The sequence below is a fragment of the Garra rufa genome, chromosome 23 (assembly GCF_049309525.1).
Source record: "Garra rufa chromosome 23, GarRuf1.0, whole genome shotgun sequence".
NCBI classification, from domain to species: domain Eukaryota; kingdom Metazoa; phylum Chordata; class Actinopteri; order Cypriniformes; family Cyprinidae; genus Garra; species Garra rufa.
The window spans coordinates 16722190-16743957 of NC_133383.1; the positions used below are offsets into that span (position 1 = coordinate 16722190).

Below are 21768 nucleotides of genomic sequence, written 5' to 3' on the forward strand. Positions count from 1 at the left end.
GCTGAGATTATACCATGTCACGTAGGGTAAACATAGAACATCTTATGTGTTTCCAGCTCTCAAGTCAGTGCCGGGATGCTGCGCGTAACAGGGTTTGATCCTAGACCCACACATAAAGCTCCAGTTGAACTGCCACTAAGTGCCTGCAGTCAGGAACAAAAGCAAATCGCCCTCCTGATGAAGAGGGAGAGCTGCTGGAGCCGGCAAAAAAACGAAATGAAATGTACAGCCATTTATTCCCAGTGGTTAAGTGACTGTAATAGGATCCAATGCCATTTAAGTGCTTCGTATTTGTCTTGTAATGACAGGCCGAACAGCTGATGAACCAATCCACAAACTGGCCAATGTTACAGCACAGAAGGCTGCGCCCGTGCACGCGGATTTCCCCCATTAACCAGCATACAATCAACAGTGACAGAAAGGGCACCAGGGACTTGGCTAAACCCTGGGCCTGCCATTGTGATGCTTCGTTTGAACCGATGCCCTCAGCTCTTCCAATTACGCACGTGAAAAAAAAAACTAACAGATGTACAAACAAAAACATCTATTTGTTAATCAGCTGTGGAGCTGTTTGAACGCAATGCAACTGTGGCAAAGAGCTGGCAGCGAAGCCACAAGGGCAATGTGCACAATAGTTTAGGGTACTGTTTAATATAAAGTGAGTCATTTCTGAACTAAACGCCTCACAGTCTTAGTTTAGTCAAACAGGTCTTACCCTAAACAAGAGCTTGAGGTTGACCTGCTTGAGGTAGTTGGATCACTCAAATAAATAATAAAATAAGCGAGTAAATAATAATACTAATAATAAATGTTGAAGTTTAAAGCAATAATAATACTGCACTTCTACATGTTTAAATGTTTTTGTTTATTTTGTAATATAGCATAAATAAATACAGGTATATAAAAGATCATCTAAAAGATTATAATCATGCATACATTAAATTATTAAATACTAAACATGGAAGTGAATAATAATAATAATAATAATAATAATAATATTTTTTAAATGATAAAAATACTATTAAAAACAATAATTATTATTTATATTTATTATTTTATAATATAGCATAAATAAATACAGGTACATAAAAGATATATCATGCACATTAATACTAAATGGAGAAGTGCAAAATAATAATAATAATAATTATAATAATAATAATATTTAAATTATAAAAATACTTATTTAAAACAATTATTATTATTTATATTTATTATTTTATAATATGGCATAAATAAATACAGGTATATAAAATATATCATGCATACATTAAATCATTAAATACTAAACGTAGAAGTGCAAAATAATAATAATAATAATAATAATAATTTTAATAATAATAATAATATTTTTTAAATGATAAAAATACTTATTATTATTAAAAACAATAATTATTATTTATATTTATTATTTTATAATATGGCATAAATAAATACAGGTATATAAAATATATATCATGCATACATTAAATCATTAAATACTAAACGTAGAAGTGCAAAATAATAATAATAATAATAATAATAATAATAATAAAAATAAAAATAAAATTATAAAAATACTTATTATTTAAAACAATAATTATTATTTATATTTATTATTTTATAATATGTCATAAATGAATACAGGTATATAAAAATATAATGCATACAATAAATCAATAAATACTAAAAGTAGAAGTGCAAAATAATAATATTTTGTTATAAATAAATTAAGATATAATTAATAATAACAATAATTATAATATATATTTATTATTTAAATATTATCATCACAATACAATATAACAATATAAATGTATTAAACAAACAAATAAAGAAACAAACTAATAAATAAATAAATAGATAAAAAAATTTACATTTTAATGTATTTTTTCACATAGCATAAATAAATACAGGTATATAAAATACACATAATGCATATAATAAGTCATTAAATACTAAAAGTAGAAGTGTAAAATAATAATATTTTAAAATTGTAAAAATATAATTATTTATAATAATAATTATGATTTATATTTATTATTTACATTTATCATAATACAATAAAACATAATATATATATATTAAATAAATAAATAATGAAGATAAAGGTGTAAAGTATAAATAATACTGTACTTCTACATCATTTTGTGCTGTATTATATATAATACAGTTTAAGTGCAAATACATGCACACACGCACACACATAAGTATGCATACTTTCCCACAATATATCTGCTAATTTAGACATGGACATGGTCTAGCTGTCTGACATTGCTACACAGTTACGCACACTAAATTAATATCATTCCTTATGTCTATTTCAGCTTTATGAGTGTGTCATAATGTCTTATGGGTCAAGAGGCAGCTCACCCGTGTGCAATATTTAAAACCGATGGGTAATTTACCCGTCCCTTTCATCATGTTTTGACTTTAATTAAATCAGGCAGAGTTCTCGCTTCCATCACAGTCCAGGACTTTGAATTCGCTCAGCCAGCCAAACACGTCTTACACTGCAGATCTGTGGTGTCCACACAGGACTTAGTCTAGATTATTAGTGTGGGCTAATTGGATTCCAACACTATAAGTAGGTCATCCATACAGCACTGGACCCACTGATCTAGTGTCTCACATGTGTTAGCAGACACACTCCAGTTCAAATTTGCACATAGACTACAAATCAACCTCGGACGGATCGGTTATCGAGCCGGGTGTTGTCTTCACAGAAAATAATACATTCCAAAATGATACTTCAAAGCTACTTCAGCAACCCTTAAAAACCCTGATACCAATACACAGCACTACTGAGGCCTAGAGGTCTAACAGCAAAACTTCAAATGGGTTTGAGTACTACAAAATCACATTCAGTCAGGCTGAAATTGCCTTTAAATTATGAAAAGGCCTGAAAACTCAAGAATCCTCACCTACACTCAACAAATGCAGAAACCACAACATAATACCCATTATATCATCTCAATGAAGCCTTCAAGCTTCTTCTAAATCATATTCAACGCACTAAATAATATATAAAATGACTAGAACTCTTCAGAATCAAACCTTAACCACTAAAGCTAGTCAAATAGCACATCTCAGCTCTGTGAGGCAGCGCATTTTACATTGCACTAGCGGAACCTTGACTGACAAAGCCAATCTTGACTGACAAAACCAATAAAATGTGATCTTCCTAAGCCAACAAGCCACGTTGGAGGTATAGGAGAGATTTATTGTGATGTTTATGAAGTGCCGCTGTCATTGAAGCTCTGAATTACATTCATTAATATGAATCCTGCGGAGGAGGCTCTGTGAGCGCTAGCGTTTCCTCTGCTGTGTAAACATGATTTCTGAAATCACCTTTTGTCACAACAATAGACAGGCGTAACAGCACATAATAGAGAACGGATTGTATTTAATCACTAAAAAAGGCTAATGATGCTTTGGTACTGCTGAGACTGAGGAGGTTAAATCTAATGTTTAAATTAATGCAATTATATTAGTTTGGTATTTCATACTAGTTTTGTAATATGCCTTACCTAATTAGGGCCCTATGAAAACACAGACAGAATTGCGGAATCTAATCATAAAAATGGAATTTACTTTTATGTCAAAGAACTTGCCAAATTTTGAATGAATAAATCAAAAGTAAGTCAGTACACTTAAATCAAAACATGATATGGACTACTGTCTGTAAATACAAAAAAACTACTTAAATATGAATCCTGTATGTTCTGCGTGTCTCTGTGTGAATGAATGGCGCAGTTATGTCAGATTACTTTTTCAAGTAACTAGTAAAGTAAAGCATTACTTTTTAATTTACAAGAAAATATCTGAGTTACTTTTTCAAATAAGTAATGCCAGTTACTTTGTTTTCCGATTTATTGCCTGACAAGTCTCCTATCCCCACAGATAATGTACTCACCCCCTTGTCACCCAAGATGTTCATGTCTTTCTTTCTTCAGTCGTAAAGAAATGGTGGTTTTTGTGGAAAACATTTCAGGATTTCTCTCCATATAATGGACTTCTATGGTGCCCCTGAGTTTGAACTTCCAAAATGCAGTTTAAATGGAGCTTCAAAGGGCTCTAAATGATCCCATCTGAGGAAGAAGGGTCTTATCTAGTGAAACATTTGGTTATTTTCTAAAAACATTTACAACTTATATACTTTTTGATCTCAAACGCTCGCCTTGCCAAGATAGACAAGATGAGCATTTGAGGTTAAAACGTATATAAATTGTAATTTTTTTTTTTTGTTTTGCTATAGATAAGACCCTTGTTTCCTCGGCTGTGATCGTTTAGAGCCCTTTGCAGCTGCATTTTGGAAGTTCAAAATACTAAATTATATAAAGTGAAATCCTGAAACGTTTTACTTTAAAAAACATAATTTCCTTAAAAACAGATTCAGTATTCTTCAAAATGAATAAAAATAGTGAAATGCAAACTCAGAATATAACACAAGCCTGCAATAATTAAATAACACAAATATTCTTTATGTATTTAATCTCATTTTATTACCCAGTGTCTTTGCTGCTGACCTTCGATGATTCAAAATTGAACTATACTAATAAGCACAAATTACTTTAAATAAACTAACAATTGTGCTTCATTGTTTTTTTTATTGCTGAAGTGTGTTGAACTTTATTCTCTTACATTCTACTATACAGACATGAATTTACTTTTCCTTTAGTCTGAGGTGTATTCATTTCACTTTTGGTGTGAAAGGGCTTTTACATTTTCCCGAAAAAAGAATGTTTAATATTAAAAACAAACAAGCAATGTAATGTAACACATTACTTTCCAAAAAAAGTAACTAAGTAACGTAATTAGTTACTTTTTTAGGGAGTAACGCAATATTGTAATTGTTACTTTTAAAAGTAACCTTTCCCAAAACTGTTTACTACACACATTCTCAAGCTCACGTGATGTTTGTGGTGTTTTTAGTCTCTGTTGTCTCAATATATGTGTACACAAACATAATCTCTAGAACTGCTCTGAGAGTCACTTCATGAGCATTTTACCATTTCTTTTGAGAAAATATGTCATCATATCACATACAAACAGAAACTAAAAGTCTTCACAGCAACCCATCAAAATAAAAGTTAGGTTTAACTTGAAGAAACTGTGACAGAAATATATTACAGTACTTAATGTGTAATGACAGTACTACTACTAATACTAAAGATTAAATTATCATTAAAACATAATTTAAGACTTTTACCTGAATTTATTTACCAGAAAAAAGTACATTCACAGTACAGTATTTCTGGGGGAAAAAAATGCTTTTGGTTATTAAAACTTATTGAAACCATTAAAATGGAATCCAGAAAATTATTGGAAAATGCAGAATTAGATAAAAAAAAAACAATAAGAAGAAAACTGAATTTGAGAATTTTTTTTATTGATTTTTTGTTAAACTTATAATAAATTGCTGTTAGATTATGTAGGTTTCATGATTTCAATTAATTGTATGTTTTTTTTATTAATATTTATTTAACCATTAAAACATAGTCTCGAAAAAATTTAAATGGACAAAAAATAAAAATAAAAAATCCAGAAAAACTTAAACGAATTAGGGATTTCATTGTGCCCTACCTAATGGACCTAATGCTTAATTTCTAATACATACTAGTTTTGTAGTAGACATTATTTTTTGTAATGCATAATAGTTTTGTTTGGGGTGAGTACGTTTTCTTTAATGCGTAATGTCTCTAATGCTTAAAAGGGCTGCATTTATTTGTTAAAATACAGCAAAAACAGTAATTTTGTAAAAAATATTGTACATTTAAATAGCTGTTTTCTATTTTAATATATTTTAAAATATAATTTAATCTTGAGATGGCAAAGTTGAAATTTCAGCAGCCATTACTCGAGTCCTCAGCGTCACATGATCCTTCAAAAATCATTCAGTTGTTCTGCTTAATATATTTGAGGAAACTGTGATATAGTTATTCTTTTTTAGGATTCTTTGATGAACAAAGTTCAACAGTACAGCATTTATTTAAAATAGATTTTTACGTTTCATAAATGTTTTTTACTGTAACTTATGATCAATTGAATGCACCCTGGCTAAAAAAAGTATGAATTTATATATATATATATATATATATATGCCCTTTATAAAATCCAAAAACAGACTAATTTTAAAACATTAAAACTTTCAATTACATGACCAAACATACAAAGAGAAATCAACAGCAGGTGACATGCAGCTCTGTATGCATAAACACACTGATTGGCCAGGATCATTATAATGTTAATGTTAGGTTATGTTACTCCGCATTCAGGAATGAAAAGCTGCATGCGCAAGTTCCTTGGGTTTTTTGATTACTGCATTATTAGTGCATGATGAAAATGCAGAGGGGAGGCATGTGAGGTCTCTCTTGGAGTCCTTACTGATTAAAAGAGCACAGAGAGCTTCACCTCAGCATTGCGGCGCAGACAGAGAGTTTTGTCTCGCGAACCCTGAGGGCTTCTGTGATGTGGAAATTCAAGATTGATTCTAAGTCGTGTGAACTCCTACTCTTCTGTTTCCAGGAGACTTAAAAGTGTGAAGCTCCAATTTGTTGAGAAAAGCCATGGGGTTCTGTTTAAATACAGCGTGGAGTTCTTCTCTCAGGTGCGGCGGCATAAGAAAGTCATGCGTGGCCTCAAAAAAAATAGGGCTTCATAACAGTCTTTGGAACATTCTTACTAGGCTTTGTGATTCTTGGTTCTGCTGCACAAAAAGGAGAAATTGTTTTTTTTTCTTCTCACCTGTCTCTCGTGTCAAAAGACAGCAGTGGCTTGAAAGTTAAAGAAGGTCGCAGCAGCCTGTCATAACTCTCGTTTAAAGCGCTGGATGGGTGAACACAGCAGAATTGAAGCTACTGCGAGGGGTAAAGAGACTGACTGACGGGACACAGAAGATCAGTCCTTCTCAGGGTTGATGTACAATCTCGCCATCAACACAAAATCAATAGTCTATCATTCTACATGTTCAGCGAATCAGAATTAATTATAGCAACTCAGAAGCTCATGCCAAGAAACTACAAAGTCAGGTGTTCTTCAACAGATCTATTTTCATTGAGGTTTTTTTCTTTGTTTTTGGCCGTGTGCCACTCTATATTGAGAGAGGAGTACAGAGGAGGCAGGAAATGATAAGGAGAGCGAGGGGGAATGGGAATAGATAACATTACAAGGCAGATTTGAACTTACGCTACCCCATTCAGCACTAAAGCTCAGTGTGTTAACTACCCGACCAGGGCTCTAACATCAGCTCTGTTTCCAACATAAAATGTATATATTGGACCACAAAACCAGTCATAAGGTAAAATTTTACAAAACTGAGATGTATATATCATATGAAAGCTCAATAAATAAGCTTTCCATTGGTGTATGGTTTGTTAGAATAGGACATTTGGCCGAGATACATCTATTTGAAAATCTGGAATCTGAGGGTGCAAAAAAAATCGAAATACTGAGAAAATCACCTTTAAAGTTGTTCAAATTAAGCTCTTAACAATGCATATTACTAATCAAAAATTACATTTTGATATATTTACAATAGGAATTTTACAAAAAATCTTAATGAAACATGATCTTTACTTAATTTCCTAATGATTTTTGGCATAAAAGAAAAATCTATAATTTTGACCCATACAATGTATTTTTGGCTATTGCTACAAATATACCCCAGCGACTTAAGACTGGTTTTGTGCTCCAGGGTCACATATGATGTTGCTATTTCTAGGCATGTTTGTGTACATCAAAAGAGCTGATAAAAAAACGATTAGCTGAAGACATCATATCTGCTCCATAACTACATAGCTGACATGACATTTGGTTAACTGGTAGAAATTTCTCATCTAGTAGAGATGCTGTGCTTCGTGGTCAAGAAAACTTATCGTTGGTATGCATTTTTAAGCATTGCAGTTGAAACTCAATCAGCAGTGAAAGAGAACTCATTTTGCTATATGCATGCCCTGTCTGAGAGACTGTTTCTAAGGAGCAGGAACGTGAAAACGGTTTTCATAGAGAGCAGGAGTAGTGAACCGAGTTATTTTTGCCACTTTTTAGGCCTTGAAAGGTTAAATATACACACTTGTATTTGTCTTTGCAAGTATCCTGAGAGAGAAAACACATGTGTAACAGTACATTGGATTCAGGCATCTCTTAAAGTGACAGCAGTCTAATATTCCTGTTGTCTGTCAATCAAACAACAAAAGAGAGACTAAATCTGGTCAGAGGAGAACTGCCCCACTGACTGAGCCTGGTTTCTCTCAAGGTTTTTTTTCTCCAATTCTGTCACAGTTGGTTTTTTGGTTCCCTGCTGCTGTCGCCTCTGGCTTGCTTAGTTGGGGACACTTAATTTCCAGCGATATTGTATACTATTTGAACTGAACTGAGCTGGATGATGACATAACTGAATTCAATTATGAACTGCCTTTAACTGAAAATTGTGCGTTTACCGTTGTCCTTTTGCATTATCGACATTCTATTTGCTATTTGTGTGCTCAGAACAACAACGAATTGCTGCGCTTTTGTAAAATAATTAAAATAATTATCTTTGTTCTATTGTAGTTTTTTGCCGTATTGCTTGTAATTTGTTTCTTATTCTTATTTAATCGATTGTCTTCTGTGAGTATTTTTTTTTTAAAGTCTAGTATTAGTTTTTTGTAATATTGAAACTGGTGACAAGAATTATAATTCATATTCCTAATTATTACACCGTATTAACTGGAAGACTCCACTGATTAAATGTACTTTAACAAAATAATTTGAAAAAAAAAAAACTTATCAAAAATTATCAGCGACAAACATGATCTCATGATAATTTGTATGTATTTTACGCGAAAGGCGATTAAAAACTTAAATTCTGCTCTGCACCTCACACAAACCTTCCGTATTCTGCAACCCATCATTATTTGGACTGCTTTTGGTACTGCTTTTGAAACTTTTCCAAAAAATAAATGATTGTGATTGCACTTATTTGTCTGTTATGTTTTTCTTAGACTGTACAGGAATAGTTATGGTTAGGTTTAGAGGTAGAAGTGGGAATAGCAACTATAAAAATATCTTTTTAATGTTATATTGTTACTAAACAAAAACAGGGTCATTTCCCTGCATATTTCGGTCAATTACTTTTTATACCTCATTTTTATATTCACTTTAAAGGTTTAGATTTAGATTTGGGGGTAGGTTAAGGGTCTAAAAATCTAAATCGCTTATTGATAAAATGATTAAAATGCATTGATGCAAATATCTTAATGATACGTGAATATTTTGCGTTTTTAGCTAAAACTACATAGTGTAAACATTGAAATACGTCCAAATTGTACATTTTAGCATCAATAAAAACGTACAAAAATATATGTTTTGTTCTTGTTGTTACATATTAATATCTACGTATAAACAAAGAGACCAGGCTGCCAGCGATGTGTTTTAAAAATATGCACTTTTACTCACACATTCATATAAATGCTAACCTGAATAAATTATTTTAAAATCAGAAAAAAAAAAATTATTATTATTTTTATTGTTGTTGTTGATGTTTTATTTTTATATAGACATAGTTTATATTTTATAATGAATAATTTATTATAAATAAATATATAAAAAAGACGACATATACTGAAAGAATGAATGATTTTGCACTAAACAAAGCAGGTTATGGATGCATGCATTTATCTGATTAAATAAATATATGATCATATGATTATTAAGCATACAATTAAGAGAAGAAATTAATTAAGGAGATGATCATACTTGAAGTTGCTAGTATGCTCATTCTTCTGAATCCATTAAAAGTCAAGATCCATAATGATGGTGCACCAAGCAGCACGACAACAAATTTAGCTTTAGTTACAGCATTCAATAAACATCAAAATGATTGTGCCATCACTGATATTCCTCTCCGGACAGGACTAGATTTCTCAGAGTAGGTAATTTTCTCCATAATTTTTATCGAATAGTGCTTCTGCATGACCTAAGAAAAAAAGATGTCCCTTGGCAATTTTGGTGAAAAGCAGAACGCACGTCCGGGTGATATAATATGTATTAAATACCCTCTTCATCTCATATAAGACAGACTGTGAACATCTTGCCGCTTTAATGACAGCCCCTCCCGAGAGAAATAAACAAGAGACGGAAATTCTTCTTGCAAATTGCTTCACTTTGTGCGACAGACCCAGTCCCGTCAGCGGACTAAAAATACCCGGGCCTCAGGAGTCTTTTTATTCAAGCAAATGAAGGGAAGCAAATGATGATGGTCTATATCTAAACATAACATTGATTATGCATGTAATAGACCAGTATAAGTGATTGGCCGCTCAATCAGAACCCTGAATAGAAAAAAACATATGCTAGCTTTTTAATGGCTAATGAACTCTGTCCTGAGCTGTAAAACAGTCATAGTTTTCATGTGCAATCAAATGCTTAGTGAGCGAAATTAGCCGTTTGCCCTTGTTACCGGAGCCTGTACATTCTTTACCTTAATTTGCATGTCTACGTGCGTGATCATACTGCATGTGTTTTGTGTGTTTATGCTTGCTCAGTCTTGCTTTTGTTAACCTTGCTCTGCAAAGGCGGAGTTTAGACCTTTAAGCACCTAATTCAGTGAAACCAGTCTCCCACCTCTGAAGTCTTTGGCTGCGGTCCAGATGCTCAGAGCAACGCCACCCCACAGGCGCTCAGCACCACACACCTGCACTAGCCAGCACTGAACCGCTCGCCACGCTGACGCAATCTGCCAGGAAAAAAGTGGCATGCTGAAAAGCTGAGTCCTACATCTCTCTCCCACTAGCAGCAGCTCTGGGGATGCAGGTATCAACCGCTTAGTTCTGGGCCTTGGTGATAAAGTAAACTGCAAACTGCATTCAGGAATTTCTAATAGGTGTGCGTGGGCAAAATAGCAAGTCTGAGGAGAGTGTTTTGCTGCGGGGATGCATTTTAAGAATGAAGTCAAGTGCTGGCAACCTGTGCTGGGTAACACTGACTGTTGTTGTTCAAGGATCTGAATAATTACAGAAAAGCTTTTGTTGTTTTGAAATGGCTCTAAAAATGAGCTTGATGTATCAAGCGACATTGTTTCTGTCGAATAAAACAAGAGGATGAAAGACATCCAGAGATTCAATCTTGAGCAAAGATTGTGTGAAGGAAGCTTATATGTATGGGTTTTTCAAACTTTTTGACTTCCAAAATAACCTCAAATATGATAAGCCCTTCCTTAAAGGTGCCATAGAATGGAAAACTGTATTTACCTGGGCATAGTTGAATAATAACAGTTCTGTACATGGACATGACATACCGTGAGTCTTAAACACCATAGTTTCCTCCTTCTTATATAAATCTGGTGTTTGCAAAAGACTGAAAAAGAGGCCAATTCCAACATAACACAGACTATAACGTTATAGTCTCGGGATCATTATTAGTCACGCCTCCAACATTTGCATAGCCCAATCATCAGAAGTTCTGTGGGTAGGCTATTGTGAAAAAACAAAGCGAGGACAATAGCGAAAATGGCAGATCACGGAAATAAATGTTATGTTTCAGGTTGTGCAGGGATGGGATAACGTTACACAGAGCATGTGCGATCACAAATCTCAAAAGTGAAAGTAAAAAGTTATTGTGCATTCAGAACGGCAGTTTCAATGCCCCAGATATTAACAGCCAATCAGAGCAGAGCTCATCATTATTATTCATGAACCTTCCAAATAAGGCAATTACAGTCCATTTCATTCTAGGGGCCAATTCTAGGGTTGTAAATGGACTGTTTCTGGAGAATTTGTGCCCTTACCTAAGCCATATGTAAATATCAGAAAACAATTTTTAATATATTGTATCAATGCATTTTATGGCACCTTTAAAAACAAATGCAGCTCACATTTTTAATGTATACAAACAAAGAGAAAAATATTAAAGGTGATCTTATATAAATTATATAACTGAATAGGGGTGGGTGATATATGGGTAGACACAGTTAACCAGTAGAAATTCGTCAACTGGTAGAGATTTTGAACTATCGCCTCTATTGTGGTTACAGGCTCACGTAACTTTGCTTTGCTATTAAATTTTTTTTTTGCATAAAATAATGTCTTATGCATCTACCTATCTGTCTGTCTGTCTATCTACCTACCTACCTTAAACCAAGCATTTTGTCATGTCCCTGAGGCAATTCACTGAGTTTGTACTTAAATTATTAGCAAAATGTGCATAGTGTCTGTGATTTTCGGCAATAAGGTAAGCATTTTTTTGTGTTCCTTTCTTGTGAAGAATATCTTTCTAAAAAAACGGCAAGATATTTTATAAAAAAATAGACTTTAAAGTTAATGTCCCTCAGTCTGAACTCAACCCCGTCACACTTACCATTCTACACCCATAATAATTTAGACTTTGCTCATATGTTACATTATTTACCAGAAATAACATTACTCAGGTCTCTTTAATAGTGATGCAGAAAAGAGTTAGTAGTATCATACTTTTTATTCATATTTTTGAGGCATATTATAGACAGGGAAGGTACTGTCAAGCTTAACAACTCAACCCTGTCACATAAAATTAAGATGGAAAATGATTATTTTTCAACATTTTATTTTAATCCATAAGAATTTACAATGTATTTGTTTTATTGCTGCCATATATGGTCTACTCTCCACACTACATAAGGAGCAGGGGCCATTTTGAGTGAATTTTATCGATTTTCATTTGCTACTTAAATCTACAACATTTTTAAAAACATCAAATATTAGATCAAGTAAGCACAGAATCGACTTTGCACTGCTCCCCACGATCGCATCAAGCATCAACCAAAATTGCACATGTATCTTGAAAAGCGGATGTTTTCAAAAATTCCTACGGCACATTTTTCTGCCATCTAGTGGTTTAGAGGAAAATATTATCAAAGGTGCATTTTACCCTGGAGCGCCTTTAGCCCCGTCGCATCCTATGTATTTATCATTGTTACTGGGTTGTAAACTTGTGACCGGGGTATTTACTTCATTTATTAATAATTTAAATAAAAAATAAAATAGTCATGGTTTCAGCAAATATATACTTACCAAAATCATGACAACTCATACTTTTGTTATAAATAGATTTTATAAAACACTTTTATGACAAATAAAAACAAATATGTTGACCCAGAAATAAGGGGACAAATGTGAGAGAAACAAAACCAAAAATTAAAACTGAAGGCAATGCATGCCTTCAAATGCATTACAGACTTTAACCCTGTCACACTGGGTCACATTAATATTTTTGTAAAAATATAGGGAAGACAATTAAGAATGAAAGCATTTCTTGCTGATTGCTATCTCACATAAAACTTAGTTAAAAAATAAAATTGCGGTTTTAGTTAAACCTTTTAAATTAAAAATATTTTTTTTACAAAAATCAAGAGACCATAGTCACACAATTTATGTATTTTTAGCTTCAGTACTGTAAAAATGTGAAAATATGAATAATATACATTTTTATCAGAGACACATGAGCAGTGGATAGATGTTTGTTTCATAACAAGCTCTGTGAAAAATCCTTTTTAAACCAATTTCCATTTTGTCCATTATAGGGTTGAGAAAAAAATAGAGTTGCACTGATTACAATTTTCTTGGCTGATTCCGATTCCAATTTTTGCCAAATCCGATTTTTTTTAAGAACTGTAATGAAAGCATATACAGAAATATTTGCTTTAATTAAATTTATTTTATAATAATGTAACTAATGTAACTATGTAACTAACATAGTATAGTTAAACTAACAAAAATCTTTTCCTCAATGTATTTTTTTTTTTTATAAAAGAAATGAATAAACATTACAGCATCTTCTCATAATAAAATAACTTTAACAAAATAAAGTGCTCTGAGCCTTGAAAACATTAGAAATTAAATATAAGTAACAAAGCAGGCTTACTTACAAAAATCTACTTTTCTTCAATGAATTTTATATGGATTTTTTTTTAAAACATTAATTACAGGATCGAAAGTGAAAGTGTAGTAAACGTCAACAGATTTCCCCTGCTCAGGGAGTAGGGAGCAATGAACACTATGCAGGGACCATGTCAATTGGAACACAGTTCATTCACAGAGCTTACTTCTAAGGAGCGCTAGCTTTAGCCGCTGGTGAGTGATGGTTTTGATGATGGGAGTGTCTTATTAGGTTTGTTGTTACGAATGTTTTCGTGGTTGTTCCCTCGCATTGTATTTTGCCCTTATAACGGTTACAAACTGCGATCTTTGTGTCATCTTCACTCACACCAACGACATGTTTACACGCGACTGTTGAGTGCGCGCGCGTGGCTGTGACGTAATTGCATGCGCCGCTGGCAATAAAAGGATGGGCTAGGAATTGGCAAGAGGAGAAATTGACCGGCTGGTCACCGATCCGGGCCGATCATGTGAAAAATCGGCCGATTCCGATCACTAGCCGATCAATCGGTGCATCTCTAGAAAAAAACGTTGTCTCAATCTGAAAAAAAAAAAAAACTGAAAATAATAATTTTCCACAATTAAGCAAATTTGTAGAAGAACTGTTCAGCAGCATCATAGTGGTTTCGGGACTGAGAACTCATGCATGCTCTTAAACATCCACTATTTGGAGAAAAACAAAAAAGCTTCAATCCCAAACACATGCAAAAGGACTGTCTCATTTCCCTGTCAGAGTTTGTAATTTTGAGGTTGCATAACCTGGCACATATTGACTTCACAAGTGGCCCATCTCTGCTCTCAAAGGCAAGTGATGGATATCGAAAACATGCAATTTCTCTGAAATCACAATGCTACTTTCGTGGTCAGGAAATGAATCGTCTAGGCCAAATTTATAGAGAGAAAGCCAAAGCAAAAGATGGAGACTTATTTTTGAAGAGGAGACTTTGTGATTTGAGGTTCCAAAGAAAAACAGAAAAACTGAGGCCAAGTGTGATTACATCCGCAGTGTTTTTCTGCCTTGTTTTTGTTTTTCCTTCTCTCGCTCTGTGTCCTCTCAAAGGTTAATGAGTCTGGTGAAAGGAAATGGTCTGAGAGACAGCAAGGTGTTGGACCATTTGGTGTGTGGCCAAGCCAAAGAGCCGCCACAATGTCATTATGCCCCGATGGCGGTTCAAACCGGAATGAGTGACAAACAGCTGTCGCTAATGCACTCGCTAACAGATGCGTCTAGTCTTTCATCCCCTTACCGGGGCTGGGCGCATGCTCCTATCAGCCCAAAAATAAATCAAACTACAGTAGAGGTCCATTCCACTATTGCGAATTAATTCAGAAATATCAAAACACTGATTAATACCAGGTCTCTGAATCGTCTGGATGGTCATTCGTTCTGACAGCACCCTGTGCTCCTGTCTGGCCCTGTGAGGGTAGCTCAAATGATTAGGCTTTAATGAGAGACAAGAGAATGTTGATGTAAGGTAAAGGAAAGTGGAATTAGACAGATAATGTTGAGCAGCTCGCTGTGAAATCAAATTAGCGCCCTCTCAATCTTATCAGCAAGAAGCTTATTTTTTTTTCCAAAGCAGCAGTCCATTCAAACCTCCCCCGTTTATTCTCTTCTCTGTCTCTCCTGCAGATATTCACAATATATCTGATTGTTCAATACGGTTTAGTTAATACAACAAAACTTTGAGCTTTCTGCAGGAATCGGGATATGTGATCGCTAGATATCACAGCTGAGGTAAAGTAATGGCAGAAAGTGAAGCTGATTTGATGCATAAAGACTTATTTTATGACAGAATGATACACTACACTTTTGTCAGTGCAAAACTGTGGATTACAGCCTTCACTTAGATCTGAAAAGTTTATTACATTTACAGCACTATTTCAGAATGGAGAAGTGATGGAAAAAGCTTTTACTGAGACATAAACTGAAAGAAAGTCAATTTCAACATTTTGTGAAGAAAATGTAAGTTGTTGTGTAATGGTGATTAGGGCTGGGTTTTTGACACACATTTCATGATTCAATTCAATTCGATTTTAGATTTGATATCAATTATTTTGGATATATATCAGGTACAGTGCATCATTTTTTAAAGAAAATAAATCTCAACTAATGCTGTAAAATACACATGATAGACAGTTGGTACTACATTATTATAATATTTAAGGTTTAAATTAACTTATTTGTATACAAACGCTTAAATTACACTTAATTACATTTTTATAATAATTTACAATTACATAAATATATTTCTACTCCAATTCGTTTTTTCAAATATAAACATTTAAATGGTAAAAACAGACTTATTCAAACATAATTTAAACATTGAAGAACAGTAAAAATTATAATGAATATGTTATATGGTGCATATATTTAGCAAAATGCTTCTTCTACACTCTTAAAAATAAAGTTTCTTTATTGGCATTAATGGTTCCATGAAGAACCTTAAACATCCATGGAATCTTTCAAATGCAGGAAAGGTTTTTTATACTTGAAAAGGGTTCTTTAGATTTTTAAAATGTTCTTCAAAATGATTCTTTTAAGAAAGAAAGGTTATTTGGGGAACCAAAAATGGTTCTTCGATGGCATCGCCGCAAAAAAAAACCTTTTGAAAACTTTATTTTTAAGAGTGTAGAGTTAATTTTTCTAGCTGACTAACAAGTTTATGGTCACAGAATATGTTTTTTCTGAGGTAAATGTGACGTTATGTGACTGTTATAATAATGTCTCATTACATTAGACAGGATATGGACAGGACATATCTTTGGATATTTATTCATTTTTATTTTGTGCTGAAACTAGTAGAAAAGGGAAGAAGATGATGAGTTCACGTGTGCTTCTTCAACTGAGGTGCTACAGCGATCTGTCACTCCACATTAAACAGCGCCAAAATTTCTTGTTTGAGTACCGTAATAAAATGGACATCAAATATCAAAAGTAATATCAAAAGTAACAAAGCTTATTGCGATTTATTGGATGGGAGGTGCACTACAAAGTTCTGTACATTAACTAAAAACAGGCTAGACTAATTGATTCTTGGGAATCAATATCATTTTGTAAAAATCAATCATTTTTACTCAGCCCTAGTAGTGATGGGAAACTTTTGGCAAGTTTCATTGAGTCATTAAGTCATTCATTCAGCTGGTTCAATCAACAACAAAGAGACACGTGCATGGTTCATTCTGCTATGGCTTTGTTTGAAAATATTTTCATGGCGCAAAAAAACTTTTAGAGCTGACTGCTTTGTGGAAAGTTGCAATAAAAAATGTTTCATCACACTTGGTCTTTTCATGGTTGGATCATTATCCAATCAGTAAAAAAACATCAAGTACAAACTCCCAAGCAACAGCGAAATGAGGTGTTGTTCACATCACAGTTCAAATTGCATTTACTTGCCAAAATAATCAAAATATGATTGTCTGGCCAAACAATGCAGTCCCAATAAACACAAATCCACAGAGAGAGAAAGAATATTGGATTGATATGCAGGTTAAACCTGGTGGACTCTTCCGAAATTGCAGGGATTTGCTTCTATCCACCAGCATTTGGGAGGCTGGAGATAACGACAGCAGATATATCAGGTGTCAACAACAACAGACAGACAAGTGGCTGGAAGATAATATCACAGAAGACTCAGTCAGGAGCACTCCTCCTGCAAACATGACAACAGCATTCTCCGGAAACCGTCATGAGATGGTGGTCCGAATGTTTTCATGCTGTTTAACCACCTACCAAATTGCAAAGGTAAATCTCAAAGATGTTTTTTGCGCCGTGTTGAGAAGTGAAAATGTCGGGAGAGAGGAAATTGGCTGCTTTGAGTTTCAACAAGTAGCACAAGGTCAGCGTACCAGCTCTCGGTGGTATTAACAAGCTATGGAAGCAGCACACCAATAAATCACAGGCCTTTCAGCCACCAACCACAAGTGAAAAAGTGACTGCTGTTTCCATCCAATCCACTACACACCCAGGTGAGTACATTTAAACACCAAGGGCCAGGATTAATTAAGTCTAATTCCTTAATATAAACCACTTATCTTACTACTCAATCAGGGTTCTTGATGTAGGCCGGACGGATCTACTCAGCTTTAAAAAAGAAAAAAAAAATGTGAGAAAAGGTTGGCAACTGTGTCCAGAGAGATAGTGCTAAGAAGCAGCATGTGGAAATTCATTAATTTCGACAAGTTTGGCTAGCGTTTCGATTGTTGGTTTATACCCTGGGTAGTTTTTTTCATATGATACAGTTCATTTATTTTCGCAACAAACAAAACAGGCATTTGTCAGGAAAGTTATTGTCAGCCTAGTCCCTTCCCTAACAGATTTTCAAACATGGCAATCACAACACTCAAGGGAAACAGGCTTTACTCTCTCCAAATCTGAAGCTAGGATTGCTAAATCTCACAACGGTAGTGAATTCATGGCTGTTTTCCTCATTAACGCGCTTTCTTTTAATTGCGTATACCATCCTAAAAACTTACTGACCTGTAGCTTCTTCTCGTGACCGCATTTTCTCATCTCCACATTTGTTAATAATCAACTGTTTATTTTAATTGTTACTTGTGTCTTTTCATATTATACTGTACTTCCGTAGCTCAACAAACCATAACAGTCCTCCTCTTCCTCTCCCAGCCAATAAATTGCCATACCCATAATCCTCTCCAGACAGTTCGGCACTTCAACACCCACTCGCTGCCCTCAAACTCCCTCAATTTTTGTCACATAATTCTGTAAGAGGGTTTTAATTTAGCCCACGCCGTTGAGGACTTATGCAATGAATCTTATTTTTAATGTAAGGGCCTTGTTATGTTTTTGGCCTAAGAGTAATTGGAACTGCCAGAGTTAGTTTTCTGCTAATGTTCACCTGAGGGGGAGACATGACTGAAAACATCACCTTGGGCGGTCGGGTATGATGACACCAATAACTGTAAACTGTGCAGCTGTCACAATGACTGGCAATGCATCAGTGAAACTGCTGCACCCCATCGTACAATCCGAACGGAGGTTTATAACTTTGACGGAATTTTAAATAAGCCAATATATTTGCGGACAGGTTTGATTTAACACTCAAATACAGGAAGCAGATAGACCGAAGAAAACAGCATTTTTTATCAAACATTACTTTAAATAACCTAGATTTGTTCCAGCTCACTGAAGAATGGACTGCCATATGACTGAAATCAATAGAGTCATATTTGGACATTTTCTGAAACATTTACGGAATGCTGTAATGTAATGCTACAGTGTAATTCATTAATGCTTTGTTTTCAGGTAAATACAATTTGTTCATGCAGTCCATGTCTTGACCAATGACAACATATCAAACATAGTAATGGAACCTTTCAAAATACCAGACACCATACTGCCCTATCATGGTCATTTTATAAATAAGCTTTCCAATAATGTGTGGTTTGTTAGGATAGGACAATATTTGGCCAAGTACTATTTGGAAATCTGGAATCTGAGGGTGCAAAAAAAATAAAATACTGAGAAAATCACCTTTAAAGTTGTCCAAATGAAGTTCTTAGCAATGCATATTACTAATCAAAAATTAAGTTTTGATATATTCAGTGTAGGTAATTTACAAAATATATTTTTGAAACATTATCTTTACTTAATGTCCTAATGCTTTTTGGCATAAAAGAAAAATCGATAATTTTGACCCATACAATGTATTTTTGGCTATTGCTACAAATACAGTAGTCAACATTCGAAGTGGATCAAAAAAGTTAATCAAAAGTTGTCCTAAGATAAGAATGGGTATTCTTTTTGGTTTTAGGACAAATTTGATGAAAGGTTTTGATCCACTTCCAATGTTGACTACTGTATACCCGTGCTACTTAAGACTGGTTTTGTGGTCCAGGGTCACATTTAGAGTACATGCTTTCACTGCATGATTTAGTCTATTAAAATATTCAGAATTCCCCAAAATTCAAGATAATATATATGATATAGTTCTGATATAATTAATATCACATGAAGAGTGAGGTTTGTCTCCAAATACGATTGCTGTACGATTGACAATGTGATATTGATTTGATGAAGAGCTAAATAAACAATAAGTTAATATTAAGTGACTTACGTTTTAGACACAATAGCTGTATTTCGACAACGAAAATAGTTTCAAACAAAGCCACAGCAGAACTGTTTTGCATCTCAGAACAACAGTGTTTCGTTATCGAATCAGCCGTTTGAACAAAACTGTTGAATCAATGACTCAAATGACTCACTCATGCAGTGATTTGCCACCATCTACTGGCATGTTTAGGTTTATATTTAAAGTACATTTCTTCTTTTTTTCCCCAAATCAATTCAAACATCAGTATTCAACGTTTTTTACATTAACTTTTTGCAACTTTAACTGCAGTTAAACTGCATTCATGTCCTGCATTAAACAGACATTTGCATTTAAATGCCACTTCAGATGCAGATTCTGTGCCACCTCTACATTGCAAACGTTGTTAATACTGATTTCATTTGATTGGTAGCAGCCCTATAGTGTCTTACTATTCTAATTTATTGATTAAATGGAACAATTTGACATGAAAGATGATGCGTACATGTAACTAGGTTAGAAAAAAAATCAATTGTTGGAAAACCTCACTTCAAACTAACAACCGCACAGAATATGAAGACCATCAAAAGCTTTGTGAGTCAGTTGCTGATGACAGTCCTAAACCTGTAAAAAGTACCAGCACAATAACACATTCAGCAAAATATTGTCTAATTATCATTATCTACAAAATTCCAGAAAACATAGAGATATCATTTTTTTGTCATTATTGTACACCCCTAGCTTTCCCCTAAAATCTGTCCTATGAATCTTTTTTTTAATACATGTATCTGAACATGGTTTACACAGGCCTAAAACTCTATAAACTACAGTATAGCTTAACTGACAACAAATCATGCTCGCATCTGTCAAAAGTTTGTTCACACGTCTTTCCTGCGTGCAACAGAGATTATCATCGTTTCTAAGATCTATGCTTCAATGCATCTTCCCAATTTGATCCTACACCCCCTCACTGCCTTAATGTTTAATATTTTAAGCGAACAGCAGACACTGTGTGCATCAAATACACAGTCAATCAGTCATCTCCTAGCAAGTTTTTCTATCCCTGCACAGAGGTTAAGCTTTATTAAAGTGGGTGTAATCCTGTTAGTCATAAGAATATCCTAAAGGTTACTAGTTCATGTCCCTACATGAATACATATGAAGATATAAACATAAACAAGTCATCAAAATAACCAGCCTTGCTTTAATATGCAACACAAGCACCTGAACACACATGGTGTTTTTCTGTGGGGACTTTGCATAAATGTTTATTACTTTAATGCTGAACTAGTGATATTATCTCTCCTTTAACCCTAAACTCTTACAGAAGTTTCTAAATTTGTACACCTTCATTAAGACACTGTTCATTATGTTCATTAAGTTGCTTTCCTCATGGAAGTTGTAAGCTAGTCCTCACAATGTAGCTGAATTCAGGTTTTATTATCCCTGTGGGGACATTTGTTCCCCCAAAATAGGCAAAACCTGACATACACACACACTTTTCCTTAGCTATGTATATTTTTTTCCAATTGAGGACGAGCCCAAAGGGAGGTTTTGTCACATTTACCTTACTTTGGGGGACAGTTTTATTCACAAACTGGCTAAGTACAAACACACAGAACACAATTAGCTAGTTAATAAAAGTGAAACACACACAAACAGCTTCAAACAATTATTTACATAACAAATGACTCCTTTAGAACTTTTCTAAAGTGCAAACTCGGGAACTTACTGGGCCTTAAAGAAGGTAATGAACTACATTTGGAAACAAAAATGGCTTGTCTTATTTCACTGGCATGTCAAACTTTATGGCTTTTTGTCTGGTTTAGAAGATAATTTATTCTGTA

The 21768-nt window shown here is 34.0% G+C and overlaps 1 protein-coding gene across 7 annotated transcripts in view; it reads right to left on the reverse strand.

Moving 5' to 3' along the window:
- The window catches only part of ntm (neurotrimin), a 438362-nt gene that overhangs the window by 91345 nt on the left and 325249 nt on the right, over positions 1-21768 (reverse strand). The window lies entirely within an intron of this gene.